Genomic DNA, 13,792 nt, shown 5'->3' on the forward strand with positions numbered 1-13,792 from the left:
GGGGCAGTGATTGTTGGTCTGGGTGAGAGGGTACAGGGGGGGGCAGTGATTTTTGGTCTGGGTGAGGGGGTACAGAGGGGGCAGCGATTGTTGGTCTGGGTGAGAGGGTACAGGGGGGGGCAGTGATTGTTGGTCTGGGTGAGGGGGTACAGGGGGGCCAGTGATTGTTGGTCTGGGTGAGGGGGTACAGGGGGGGGCAGTGATTGTTGGTCTGGGTGAGGGGGTACAGGGGGGGGCTGTGATTGTTGGTCTGGGTGAGGGGGTACAGGGGGGCCGGTGATTGTTGGTCTGGGTGAGGGGGTACAGGGGGGCCGGTGATTGTTGGTCTCGGTGAGGGGGTACAGGGGGGGCAGTGATTGTTGGTCTGGGTGAGGGGGTACAGGGGGGGCAGTGATTGTTGGTCTGGGTGAGGGGGTACAGGGGGGGCAGTGATTGTTGGTCTGGGTGAGGGGGTACAGGGGGGCCGGTGATTGTTGGTCTGGGTGAGGGGGTACAGGGGGGGCAGTGATTGTTGGTCTGGGCGAGGGGGTACAGGGGGGGCAGTGATTGTTGGTCTGGGTGAGGGGGTACAGGGGGGCCGGTGATTGTTGGTCTGGGTGAGGGGGTACAGGGGGGCCGGTGATTGTTGGTCTGGGTGAGGGGGTACAGGGGGGCCGGTGATTGTTGGTCTGGGTGAGGGGGTACAGGGGGGCCGGTGATTGTTGGTCTGGGTGAGGGGGTACAGGGGGGCCGGTGATTGTTGGTCTGGGTGAGGGGGTACAGGGGGGCCGGTGATTGTTGGTCTGGGTGAGGGGGTACAGGGGGGCCGGTGATTGTTGGTCTGGGTGAGGGGGTACAGGGGGGCCAGTGATTGTTGGTCTGGGTGAGGGGGTACAGGGGGGCCAGTGATTGTTGGTCTGGGTGAGGGGGTACAGGGGGGCCAGTGATTGTTGGTCTGGGTGAGAGGGTACAGGGGGGGGCAGTGATTGTTGGTCTGGGTGAGGGGGTACAGGGGGGGGCTGTGATTGTTGGTCTGGGTGAGGGGGTACAGGGGGGCCGGTGATTGTTGGTCTGGGTGAGGGGGTACAGGGGGGCCAGTGATTGTTGGTCTGGGTGAGGGGGTACAGGGGGGCCAGTGATTGTTGGTCTGGGTGAGGGGGTACAGGGGGGCCAGTGATTGTTGGTCTGGGTGAGAGGGTACAGGGGGGGCAGTGATTGTTGGTCTGGGTGATGGGGTACAGGGGGGCCGGTGATTGTTGGTCTGGGTGAGGGGGTACAGGGGGGCAGTGATTGTTGGTCTGGGTGAGGGGGTACAGGGGGGGCAGTGATTGTTGGTCTGGGTGAGGGGGTACAGGGGGGCCGGTGATTGTTGGTCTGGGTGAGGGGGTACAGGGGGGGCAGTGATTGCTGGTCTGGGTGAGGGGGTACAGGGGGGGCAGTGATTGCTGGTCTGGGTGAGGGGGTACAGGGGGGGCAGTGATTGTTGGTCTGGGTGAGAGGGTACAGGGGGGGCAGTGATTGTTGGTCTGGGCGAGGGGGTACAGGGGGGGCAGTGATTGTTGGTCTGGGTGAGGGGGTACAGGGGGGCCGGTGATTGTTGGTCTGGGTGAGGGGGTACAGGGGGGCCGGTGATTGTTGGTCTGGGTGAGGGGGTACAGGGGGGCCGGTGATTGTTGGTCTGGGTGAGGGGGTACAGGGGGGCCGGTGATTGTTGGTCTGGGTGAGGGGGTACAGGGGGGCCGGTGATTGTTGGTCTGGGTGAGGGGGTACAGGGGGGCCGGTGATTGTTGGTCTGGGTGAGGGGGTACAGGGGGGCCGGTGATTGTTGGTCTGGGTGAGGGGGTACAGGGGGGCCAGTGATTGTTGGTCTGGGTGAGGGGGTACAGGGGGGCCAGTGATTGTTGGTCTGGGTGAGGGGGTACAGGGGGGCCAGTGATTGTTGGTCTGGGTGAGAGGGTACAGGGGGGGGCAGTGATTGTTGGTCTGGGTGAGGGGGTACAGGGGGGGGCTGTGATTGTTGGTCTGGGTGAGGGGGTACAGGGGGGCCGGTGATTGTTGGTCTGGGTGAGGGGGTACAGGGGGGCCAGTGATTGTTGGTCTGGGTGAGGGGGTACAGGGGGGCCAGTGATTGTTGGTCTGGGTGAGGGGGTACAGGGGGGCCAGTGATTGTTGGTCTGGGTGAGAGGGTACAGGGGGGGCAGTGATTGTTGGTCTGGGTGATGGGGTACAGGGGGGCCGGTGATTGTTGGTCTGGGTGAGGGGGTACAGGGGGGCAGTGATTGTTGGTCTGGGTGAGGGGGTACAGGGGGGGCAGTGATTGTTGGTCTGGGTGAGGGGGTACAGGGGGGCCGGTGATTGTTGGTCTGGGTGAGGGGGTACAGGGGGGGCAGTGATTGCTGGTCTGGGTGAGGGGGTACAGGGGGGGCAGTGATTGCTGGTCTGGGTGAGGGGGTACAGGGGGGGCAGTGATTGTTGGTCTGGGTGAGAGGGTACAGGGGGGAGCAGTGATTGTTGGTCTGGGTGAGGGGGTACAGGGGGGCCAGTGATTGTTGGTCTGGGTGAGGGGGTACAGGGGGGGCAGTGATTGTTGGTCTGGGTGAGGGGGTACAGGGGGGCCGGTGATTGTTGGTCTGGGTGAGGGGGTACAGGGGGGCAGTGATTGTTGGTCTGGGCGAGGGGGTACAGGGGGGGCAGTGATTGTTGGTCTGGGTGAGGGGGTACAGGGGGGCCGGTGATTGTTGGTCTGGGTGAGGGGGTACAGGGGGGCCGGTGATTGTTGGTCTGGGTGAGGGGGTACAGGGGGGCCGGTGATTGTTGGTCTGGGTGAGGGGGTACAGGGGGGCCAGTGATTGTTGGTCTGGGTGAGGGGGTACAGGGGGGGGCAGTGATTGTTGGTCTGGGTGAGGGGGTACAGGGGGGCCAGTGATTGCTGGTCTGGGTGAGGGGGTACAGGGGGGCCAGTGATTGTTGGTCTGGGTGAGAGGGTACAGGGGGGGCAGCGATTGTTGGTCTGGGTGAGAGGGTACAGGGGGGGGCAGTGATTTTTGGTCTGGGTGAGGGGGTACAGGGGGGCCAGTGATTGTTGGTCTGGGTGAGAGGGTACAGGGGGGGGCAGTGATTGTTGGTCTGGGTGAGGGGGTACAGGGGGGCCAGTGATTGTTGGTCTGGGTGAGAGGGTACAGGGGGGGGCAGTGATTGTTGGTCTGGGTGAGAGGGTACAGGGGGGGGCAGTGATTGTTGGTCTGGGTGAGGGGGTACAGGGGGGCCAGTGATTGCTGGTCTGGGTGAGGGGGTACAGGGGGGGGCAGTGATTATTGGTCTGGGTGAGGGGGTACAGGGGGGGACAGTGATTGCTGGTCTGGGTGAGGGGGTACAGGGGGGCCAGTGATTGTTGGTCTGGGTGAGGGGGTACAGAGGGGGCAGCGATTGTTGGTCTGGGTGAGAGGGTACAGGGGGGGGCAGTGATTTTTGGTCTGGGTGAGGGGGTACAGGGGGGCCAGTGATTGTTGGTCTGGGTGAGAGGGTACAGGGGGGGCAGTGATTGTTGGTCTGGGTGAGGGGGTACAGGGGGGCCAGTGATTGTTGGTCTGAGTGAGAGGGTACAGGGGGGGGCAGTGATTGTTGGTCTGGGTGAGAGGGTACAGGGGGGGGCAGTGATTTTTGGTCTGGGTGAGGGGGTACAGAGGGGGCAGCGATTGTTGGTCTGGGTGAGAGGGTACAGGGGGGGGCAGTGATTGTTGGTCTGGGTGAGGGGGTACAGGGGGGCCAGTGATTGTTGGTCTGGGTGAGGGGGTACAGGGGGGGGCAGTGATTGTTGGTCTGGGTGAGGGGGTACAGGGGGGGGCTGTGATTGTTGGTCTGGGTGAGGGGGTACAGGGGGGCCGGTGATTGTTGGTCTGGGTGAGGGGGTACAGGGGGGCCGGTGATTGTTGGTCTCGGTGAGGGGGTACAGGGGGGGCAGTGATTGTTGGTCTGGGTGAGGGGGTACAGGGGGGGCAGTGATTGTTGGTCTGGGTGAGGGGGTACAGGGGGGGCAGTGATTGTTGGTCTGGGTGAGGGGGTACAGGGGGGCCGGTGATTGTTGGTCTGGGTGAGGGGGTACAGGGGGGGCAGTGATTGTTGGTCTGGGCGAGGGGGTACAGGGGGGGCAGTGATTGTTGGTCTGGGTGAGGGGGTACAGGGGGGCCGGTGATTGTTGGTCTGGGTGAGGGGGTACAGGGGGGCCGGTGATTGTTGGTCTGGGTGAGGGGGTACAGGGGGGCCGGTGATTGTTGGTCTGGGTGAGGGGGTACAGGGGGGCCGGTGATTGTTGGTCTGGGTGAGGGGGTACAGGGGGGCCAGTGATTGTTGGTCTGGGTGAGGGGGTACAGGGGGGCCAGTGATTGTTGGTCTGGGTGAGGGGGTACAGGGGGGCCAGTGATTGTTGGTCTGGGTGAGAGGGTACAGGGGGGGGCAGTGATTGTTGGTCTGGGTGAGGGGGTACAGAGGGGGGCTGTGATTGTTGGTCTGGGTGAGGGGGTACAGGGGGGCCGGTGATTGTTGGTCTGGGTGAGGGGGTACAGGGGGGCCAGTGATTGTTGGTCTGGGTGAGGGGGTACAGGGGGGCCAGTGATTGTTGGTCTGGGTGAGGGGGTACAGGGGGGCCAGTGATTGTTGGTCTGGGTGAGAGGGTACAGGGGGGGCAGTGATTGTTGGTCTGGGTGATGGGGTACAGGGGGGCCGGTGATTGTTGGTCTGGGTGAGGGGGTACAGGGGGGCAGTGATTGTTGGTCTGGGTGAGGGGGTACAGGGGGGGCAGTGATTGTTGGTCTGGGTGAGGGGGTACAGGGGGGCCGGTGATTGTTGGTCTGGGTGAGGGGGTACAGGGGGGGCAGTGATTGCTGGTCTGGGTGAGGGGGTACAGGGGGGGCAGTGATTGCTGGTCTGGGTGAGGGGGTACAGGGGGGGCAGTGATTGTTGGTCTGGGTGAGAGGGTACAGGGGGGAGCAGTGATTGTTGGTCTGGGTGAGGGGGTACAGGGGGGCCAGTGATTGTTGGTCTGGGTGAGGGGGTACAGGGGGGGCAGTGATTGTTGGTCTGGGTGAGGGGGTACAGGGGGGCCGGTGATTGTTGGTCTGGGTGAGGGGGTACAGGGGGGCAGTGATTGTTGGTCTGGGCGAGGGGGTACAGGGGGGGCAGTGATTGTTGGTCTGGGTGAGGGGGTACAGGGGGGCCGGTGATTGTTGGTCTGGGTGAGGGGGTACAGGGGGGCCGGTGATTGTTGGTCTGGGTGAGGGGGTACAGGGGGGCCGGTGATTGTTGGTCTGGGTGAGGGGGTACAGGGGGGCCGGTGATTGTTGGTCTGGGTGAGGGGGTACAGGGGGGCCGGTGATTGTTGGTCTGGGCGAGGGGGTACAGGGGGGGCAGTGATTGTTGGTCTGGGTGAGGGGGTACAGGGGGGCCGGTGATTGTTGGTCTGGGTGAGGGGGTACAGGGGGGCCGGTGATTGTTGGTCTGGGTGAGGGGGTACAGGGGGGCCGGTGATTGTTGGTCTGGGTGAGGGGGTACAGGGGGGCCGGTGATTGTTGGTCTGGGTGAGGGGGTACAGGGGGGCCGGTGATTGTTGGTCTGGGTGAGGGGGTACAGGGGGGCCGGTGATTGTTGGTCTGGGTGAGGGGGTACAGGGGGGCCGGTGATTGTTGGTCTGGGTGAGGGGGTACAGGGGGGCCAGTGATTGTTGGTCTGGGTGAGGGGGTACAGGGGGGCCAGTGATTGTTGGTCTGGGTGAGGGGGTACAGGGGGGCCAGTGATTGTTGGTCTGGGTGAGAGGGTACAGGGGGGGGCAGTGATTGTTGGTCTGGGTGAGGGGGTACAGGGGGGGGCTGTGATTGTTGGTCTGGGTGAGGGGGTACAGGGGGGCCGGTGATTGTTGGTCTGGGTGAGGGGGTACAGGGGGGCCAGTGATTGTTGGTCTGGGTGAGGGGGTACAGGGGGGCCAGTGATTGTTGGTCTGGGTGAGGGGGTACAGGGGGGCCAGTGATTGTTGGTCTGGGTGAGAGGGTACAGGGGGGGCAGTGATTGTTGGTCTGGGTGATGGGGTACAGGGGGGCCGGTGATTGTTGGTCTGGGTGAGGGGGTACAGGGGGGCAGTGATTGTTGGTCTGGGTGAGGGGGTACAGGGGGGCCGGTGATTGTTGGTCTGGGTGAGGGGGTACAGGGGGGCCGGTGATTGTTGGTCTGGGTGAGGGGGTACAGGGGGGCCGGTGATTGTTGGTCTGGGTGAGGGGGTACAGGGGGGCCGGTGATTGTTGGTCTGGGTGAGGGGGTACAGGGGGGCCGGTGATTGTTGGTCTGGGTGAGGGGGTACAGGGGGGCCAGTGATTGTTGGTCTGGGTGAGGGGGTACAGGGGGGCCAGTGATTGTTGGTCTGGGTGAGGGGGTACAGGGGGGCCAGTGATTGTTGGTCTGGGTGAGAGGGTACAGGGGGGGCAGTGATTGTTGGTCTGGGTGAGGGGGTACAGGGGGGGGCTGTGATTGTTGGTCTGGGTGAGGGGGTACAGGGGGGCCGGTGATTGTTGGTCTGGGTGAGGGGGTACAGGGGGGCCAGTGATTGTTGGTCTGGGTGAGAGGGTACAGGGGGGCCAGTGATTGTTGGTCTGGGTGAGGGGGTACAGGGGGGCCAGTGATTGTTGGTCTGGGTGAGAGGGTACAGGGGGGGCAGTGATTGTTGGTCTGGGTGATGGGGTACAGGGGGGCCGGTGATTGTTGGTCTGGGTGAGGGGGTACAGGGGGGCAGTGATTGTTGGTCTGGGTGAGGGGGTACAGGGGGGGCAGTGATTGTTGGTCTGGGTGAGGGGGTACAGGGGGGCCGGTGATTGTTGGTCTGGGTGAGGGGGTACAGGGGGGGCAGTGATTGCTGGTCTGGGTGAGGGGGTACAGGGGGGGCAGTGATTGCTGGTCTGGGTGAGGGGGTACAGGGGGGGCAGTGATTGTTGGTCTGGGTGAGAGGGTACAGGGGGGAGCAGTGATTGTTGGTCTGGGTGAGGGGGTACAGGGGGGCCAGTGATTGTTGGTCTGGGTGAGGGGGTACAGGGGGGGCAGTGATTGTTGGTCTGGGTGAGGGGGTACAGGGGGGCCGGTGATTGTTGGTCTGGGTGAGGGGGTACAGGGGGGCAGTGATTGTTGGTCTGGGCGAGGGGGTACAGGGGGGGCAGTGATTGTTGGTCTGGGTGAGGGGGTACAGGGGGGCCGGTGATTGTTGGTCTGGGTGAGGGGGTACAGGGGGGCCGGTGATTGTTGGTCTGGGTGAGGGGGTACAGGGGGGCCGGTGATTGTTGGTCTGGGTGAGGGGGTACAGGGGGGCCGGTGATTGTTGGTCTGGGTGAGGGGGTACAGGGGGGCCGGTGATTGTTGGTCTGGGTGAGGGGGTACAGGGGGGCCGGTGATTGTTGGTCTGGGTGAGGGGGTACAGGGGGGCCGGTGATTGTTGGTCTGGGTGAGGGGGTACAGGGGGGCCAGTGATTGTTGGTCTGGGTGAGGGGGTACAGGGGGGCCAGTGATTGTTGGTCTGGGTGAGGGGGTACAGGGGGGCCAGTGATTGTTGGTCTGGGTGAGAGGGTACAGGGGGGGCAGTGATTGTTGGTCTGGGTGAGGGGGTACAGGGGGGCCGGTGATTGTTGGTCTGGGTGAGGGGGTACAGGGGGGCCAGTGATTGTTGGTCTGGGTGAGGGGGTACAGGGGGGCCAGTGATTGTTGGTCTGGGTGAGGGGGTACAGGGGGGCCAGTGATTGTTGGTCTGGGTGAGAGGGTACAGGGGGGGCAGTGATTGTTGGTCTGGGTGAGGGGGTACAGGGGGGCCGGTGATTGTTGGTCTGGGTGAGGGGGTACAGGGGGGGCAGTGATTGTTGGTCTGGGTGAGGGGGTACAGGGGGGGCAGTGATTGTTGGTCTGGGTGAGGGGGTACAGGGGGGCCGGTGATTGCTGGTCTGGGTGAGGGGGTACAGGGGGGGCAGTGATTGCTGGTCTGGGTGAGGGGGTACAGGGGGGGCAGTGATTGCTGGTCTGGGTGAGGGGGTACAGGGGGGGCAGTGATTGTTGGTCTGGGTGAGAGGGTACAGGGGGGAGCAGTGATTGTTGGTCTGGGTGAGGGGGTACAGGGGGGCCAGTGATTGTTGGTCTGGGTGAGGGGGTACAGGGGGGGGCAGTGATTGTTGGTCTGGGTGAGGGGGTACAGTGATTGTTGGTCTGGGTGATGGGGTACAGGGGGGCCGGTGATTGTTGGTCTGGGTGAGGGGGTACAGGGGGGGTACAGGGGGGGGCCAGTGATTGTTGGTCTGAGTGAGGGGGTACAGGGGGGCAGTGATTGTTGGTCTGGGTGAGGGGGTACAGGGGGGCAGTGATTGTTGGTCTGGGTGAGGGGGTACAGGGGGGGCAGTGATTGTTGGTCTGGGTGAGGGGGTACAGGGGGGGCAGTGATTGTTGGTCTGGGTGAGGGGGTACAGGGGGGGCAGTGATTGTTGGTCTGGGTGAGGGGGTACAGGGGGGGCAGTGATTGTTGGTCTGGGTGAGGGGGTACAGGGGGGATCAGGTGGGCTCCCGGGGACTGACGGTGAGATAGCGGGTTCGCTGAAGGAATAGGGAGTGAAGTCACGTGGTATGCAGTATGTGGGGGTCAGCCTGCACCCCTCTTACCTGATCAGGACTCCAGCCAGTGTGAGATCACGTGATAGCCCTCTTCCGTCACGTGACTTCCGCGCACAGCCTGCCGGGACTTGTATGATTTTAATGTTATTCAGGGAATAGAGGGGTAGATTCACAGAGTGGGAGAGCAGATTCAGGGGATAGAGGGACAGATTCTATGGGGTAGATTTACTGAGTGGGAGAGCAGATTCAGGGAATAGAGGGACAGATTCTATGGGGTAGATTCACAGAGTGAGAGAGCAGATTCAGGGAATAGAGGGACAGATTCTCAGGGGTAGATTCACAGAGTGGGAGAGCAGATTCAGGGGATAGAGGTAGAGATTCTATGGGGTAGATTTACTGAGTGGGAGAGCAGATTCAGGGAATAGAGGGACAGATTCTATGGGGTAGATTCACAGAGTGGGAAAGCAGATTCAGGGGATAGAGGGACAGATTCTCGGGTAGATTCACAGAGTGAGAGAGCAGATTCAGGAGATATAGGGACAGATTCAATGGGGTGGATTCACAGAGTGGGAGAGCAGATTCAGGGAATAGAGGGACAGATTCTCAGGGGTAGATTCACAGAGTGGGAGAGCAGATTCAGGGGATAGAGGGAGAGATTCAATGGGGTAGATTCACAGAGTGGGAGAGCAGATTCAGGGAATAGAGGGACGGATTCTCGGGTAGATTCACAGAGTGGGAGAGCAGATTCAGGGAATAGAGGGGCAGATTCTCAGGGGTAGATTCACAGAGTGGGAGAGCAGATTCAGGGGATAGAGGGAGAGATTCAATGGGGTAGATTCACAGAGTGGGAGAGCAGATTCAGGGAATAGAGGGACGGATTCTCGGGTAGATTCACAGAGTGGGAGAGCAGATTCAGGGAATAGAGGGGCAGATTCTCAGGGGTAGATTCACAGAGTGGGAGAGCAGATTCAGGGGATAGAGGGAGAGATTCAATGGGGTAGATTCACAGAGTGGGAGAGCAGATTCAGGGAATAGAGGGGCAGATTCTCAGGGGTAGATTCACAGAGTGGGAGAGTAGATTCAGGGGATAGAGATACAGATTCAATGGGGTAGATTCACAGAGTGAGAGAGCAGATTCAGGGGATAGAGGGACAGATTCAATGGGGTAGATTCACAGAGTGGGAGAGCAGATTCAGGGAATAGAGAGACAGATTCTCAGGGGTAGATTCACAGAGTGGGAGAGCAGATTCAGGGGATAGAGAGACAGATTCAATGGGGTAGATTCACAGAGTGGGAGAGCAGATTCAGGGAATAGAGAGACAGATTCTCAGGGGTAGATTCACAGAGTGGGAGAGCAGATTCAGGTAATAGAGGGACAGATTCAATGGGGTAGATTCACAGAGTGGGAGAGCAGATTCAGGGGATAGAGGGACAGATTCAATGGGGTAGATTCACAGAGTGGGAGAGCAGATTCAGGGAATAGAGAGACAGATTCTCAGGGGTAGATTCACAGAGTGGGAGAGCAGATTCAGGGGATAGAGAGACAGATTCAATGGGGTAGATTCACAGAGTGGGAGAGCAGATTCAGGGAATAGAGAGACAGATTCTCAGGGGTAGATTCACAGAGTGGGAGAGCAGATTCAGGTAATAGAGGGACAGATTCAATGGGGTAGATTCACAGAGTGGGAGAGCAGATTCAGGGGATAGAGGGACAGATTCAATGGGGTAGATTCACAGAGTGGGAGAGCAGATTCAAAGAATAGAGGGACAGATTCAATGGGGTAGATTCACAGAGTGGGAGAGCAGATTCAGGGAATAGAGGGACGGATTCTCGGGTAGATTCACAGAGTGGGAGAGCAGATTCAGGGAATAGAGGGGCAGATTCTCAGGGGTAGATTCACAGAGTGGGAGAGCAGATTCAGGGGATAGAGATACAGATTCAATGGGGTAGATTCACAGAGTGAGAGAGCAGATTCAGGGGATAGAGGGCGAGATTCTCAGGGGTAGATTCACAGAGTGGGAGAGCAGATTCAGGTAATAGAGGGACAGATTCTCAGGAGTAGATTCACAGAGTGGGAGAGCAGATTCAGGGAATAGAGGGACAGATTCTATGGGGTAGATTCACAGAGTGGGAGAGCAGATTCAGGGAATAGAGGGACAGATTCTATGGGGTAGATTCACAGAGTGGGAGAGCAGATTCAGGGGATAGAGGGACAGATTCTCAGGGGTAGATTCACAGAGTGGGAGAGCAGATTCAGGGGATAGAGGGACAGATTCAATGGGGTAGATTCACAGAGTGGGAGAGCAGATTCAGGGAATAGAGGGACGGATTCTCAGGGGTAGATTCACAGAGTGGGAGAGCAGATTCAGGGAATAGAGGGGCAGATTCTCAGGGGTAGATTCACAGAGTGGGAGAGCAGATTCAGGGGATAGATAGACAGATTCAATGGGGTAGATTCACAGAGTGAGAGCAGATTCAGGGGATAGAGGGACAGATTCTCAGGGGTAGATTCACAGAGTGGGAGAGCAGATTCAGGTAATAGAGGGACAGATTCTCAGGGGTAGATTCACAGAGTGTGAGAGCAGATTCAGGGAATAGAGGGACAGATTCTATGGGGTAGATTCACAGAGTGGGAGAGCAGATTCAGGGAATAGAGGGACATTTTCAATGGGGTAGATTCACAGAGTGGGAGAGCAGATTCAGGGAATAGAGGGACGAATTCTCAGGGGTAGATTCACAGAGTGGGAGAGCAGATTCAGGGAATAGAGGGGCAGATTCTCAGGGGTAGATTCACAGAGTGGGGGAGCAGATTCAGGGGATAGAGAGACAGATTCAATGGGGTAGATTCACAGAGTGAGAGAGCAGATTCGGGGAATAGAGGGGCAGATTCTCAGGGGTAGATTCACAGAGTGGGAGAGCAGATTCAGGGGATAGAGAGACATATTCAATGGGGTAGATTCACAGAGTGGGAGAGCAGATTCAGGGGATAGAGGGACAGATTCTCAGGGGTAGATTCACAGAGTGGGAGAGCAGATTCAGGGAATAGAGGGACAGATTCTATGGGGTAGATTCACAGAGTGGGAGAGCAGACTCAGGGGATAGAGGGACAGATTCAATGGGGTAGATTCACAGAGTGGGAGAGCAGATTCAGGGGATAGAGGGACAGATTCAATGGGGTAGATTCACAGAGTGGGAGAGCAGATTCAAAGAATAGAGGGACAGATTCAATGGGGTAGATTCACAGAGTGGGAGAGCAGATTCAGGGAATAGAGGGACAAATTCTCAGGGGTAGATTCACAGAGTGGGAGAGCAGATTCAGGGAATAGAGGGGCAGATTCTCAGGGGTAGATTCACAGAGTGGGGAGCAGATTCAGGGGATAGAGAGACAGATTCTCAGGGCTCTATTTACAGAATGGGAGAGCAGATTCAAGGAATAGAGGGGCAGATTCTCAGGGGTAGATTCACAGAGTGGGAGAGCAGATTCAGGGAATAGAGGGACAGATTCAGTGGGGTAGATTCACAGAGTGGGAGAGCAGATTCAGGTAATAGAGGGACAGATTCAATGGGGTAGATTCGCAGAGTGGGGGAGCAGATTCAGGGGATAGAGGGACAGATTATATGGGGTAGATTCACAGAGTGGGAGAGCAGATTCAGGGAATAGAGGGACAGATTCTATGGGGTAGATTCACAGAGTGGGAGAGCAGATTCAGGGGATAGAGGGACAGATTCTATGGGGTAGAATCACAGAGTGGGAGAGCAGATTCAGGGAATAGAGGGACAGATTCTATGGGGTAGATTCACAGAGTGGGAGAACAGATTCAGGGAATAGAGGGACAGATTCTATGGGGTAGATTTACAGAGTGGGAGAGCAGATTCAGGGAATAGAGGGACAGATTCTATGGGGTAGATTGACAGAGTGGGAGAGCAGATTCAGGGGATAGAGGGACAGATTCTATGGGGTAGATTCACAGAGTGGGAGAGCAGATTCAGGGGATAGAGGGACAGATTCTATGGGGTAGAATCACAGAGTGGGAGAGCAGATTCAGGGAATAGAGGGACAGATTCTATGGGGTAGATTCACAGAGTGGGAGAACAGATTCAGGGAATAGAGGGACAGATTCTATGGGGTAGATTTACAGAGTGGGAGAGCAGATTCAGGGAATAGAGGGACAGATTCTATGGGGTAGATTGACAGAGTGGGAGAGCAGATTCAGGGAATAGAGGGACAGATTCTCAGGGCCAGATTTACAGATTGGGAGAGTAGATTCAGGGAATTGAGGAAGCAGATTCTCAGGGCTAGATTTACAGAGTGGTAGAGCAGATTCAGGGAATAGGGGGGCATATTCTATGGGGTAGATTTACAGAGTGGGAGAGCAGATTCAGGGAATAGAGGGACAGATTCTCAGGGCTGTATTTACAGAATGGGAGAGCAGATTCAAGGAATAGAGGGGCAGATTCTCAGGGGTAGATTCACAGAGTGGGAGAGCAGATTCAGGGAATAGAGGGACAGATTCTCAGGGCTAGATTCACAGAGTGGGAGAGCAGACTCGGGGAATATAGGGACAGATTCTCAGGGCTAGATTCACAGAGTGGGAGAGCAGATTCAGGGAATAGAGGGACAGATTATATGGGGTAGATTCACAGAGTGGGAGAGCAGATTCATGGAATAGATGGACAGATTCTATGGGGTAGATTTACAGAGTGGGAGAGCAGATTCAGGGAATAGAGGGACAGATTCTCAGGGCTATATTTACAGAATGGGAGAGCAGATTCAAGGAATAGAGGGGCAGATTCTCAGGGGTAGATTCACAGAGTGGGAGAGCAGATTCAGGGAATAGAGGGACAGATTCCCAGGGCTAGATTCACGGAGTGGGAGAGCAGATTCAGGGAATAGAGGGGCAGATTCTCAGGGGTAGATTCACAGAGTGGGAGAGCAGATTCATGGAATAGAGGGGCAGATTCTCAGGGGTAGATTCACAGAGTGGGAGAGCAGATTCATGGAATAGAGGGGCAGATTCTCAGGGGTAGGTTTACAGAGTGGGAGAGCAAATTCAGGGAATAGAGGGACAGATTCTCAGGGCTAGATTCACAGAGTGGGAGAGCAGACTCAGGGAATATAGGGACAGATTCTCAGGGCTAGATTCACAGAGTGGGAGAGCAGATTCAGGGAATAGAGGGACAGATTTCCAG

The 13,792-nt window shown here is 58.2% G+C and overlaps 1 protein-coding gene across 1 annotated transcript in view; it reads right to left on the minus strand.

Moving 5' to 3' along the window:
* Nucleotides 1-8,704, minus strand: part of SLC38A7 (solute carrier family 38 member 7) — a 30,684-nt gene extending 21,980 nt beyond the window's left edge. Inside the window, exon 1 of the mRNA XM_063438628.1 lies at nt 8,650-8,704. The gene's annotated coding sequence lies outside the window, so the exon portion shown is untranslated. The remainder of the gene's footprint in view (nt 1-8,649) is intronic.
* Between the last annotated feature and the right edge of the window lie 5,088 nt (nt 8,705-13,792).

Source organism: Pelobates fuscus, chromosome 12, assembly GCF_036172605.1.
Source record: "Pelobates fuscus isolate aPelFus1 chromosome 12, aPelFus1.pri, whole genome shotgun sequence".
NCBI lineage: Eukaryota > Metazoa > Chordata > Amphibia > Anura > Pelobatidae > Pelobates > Pelobates fuscus.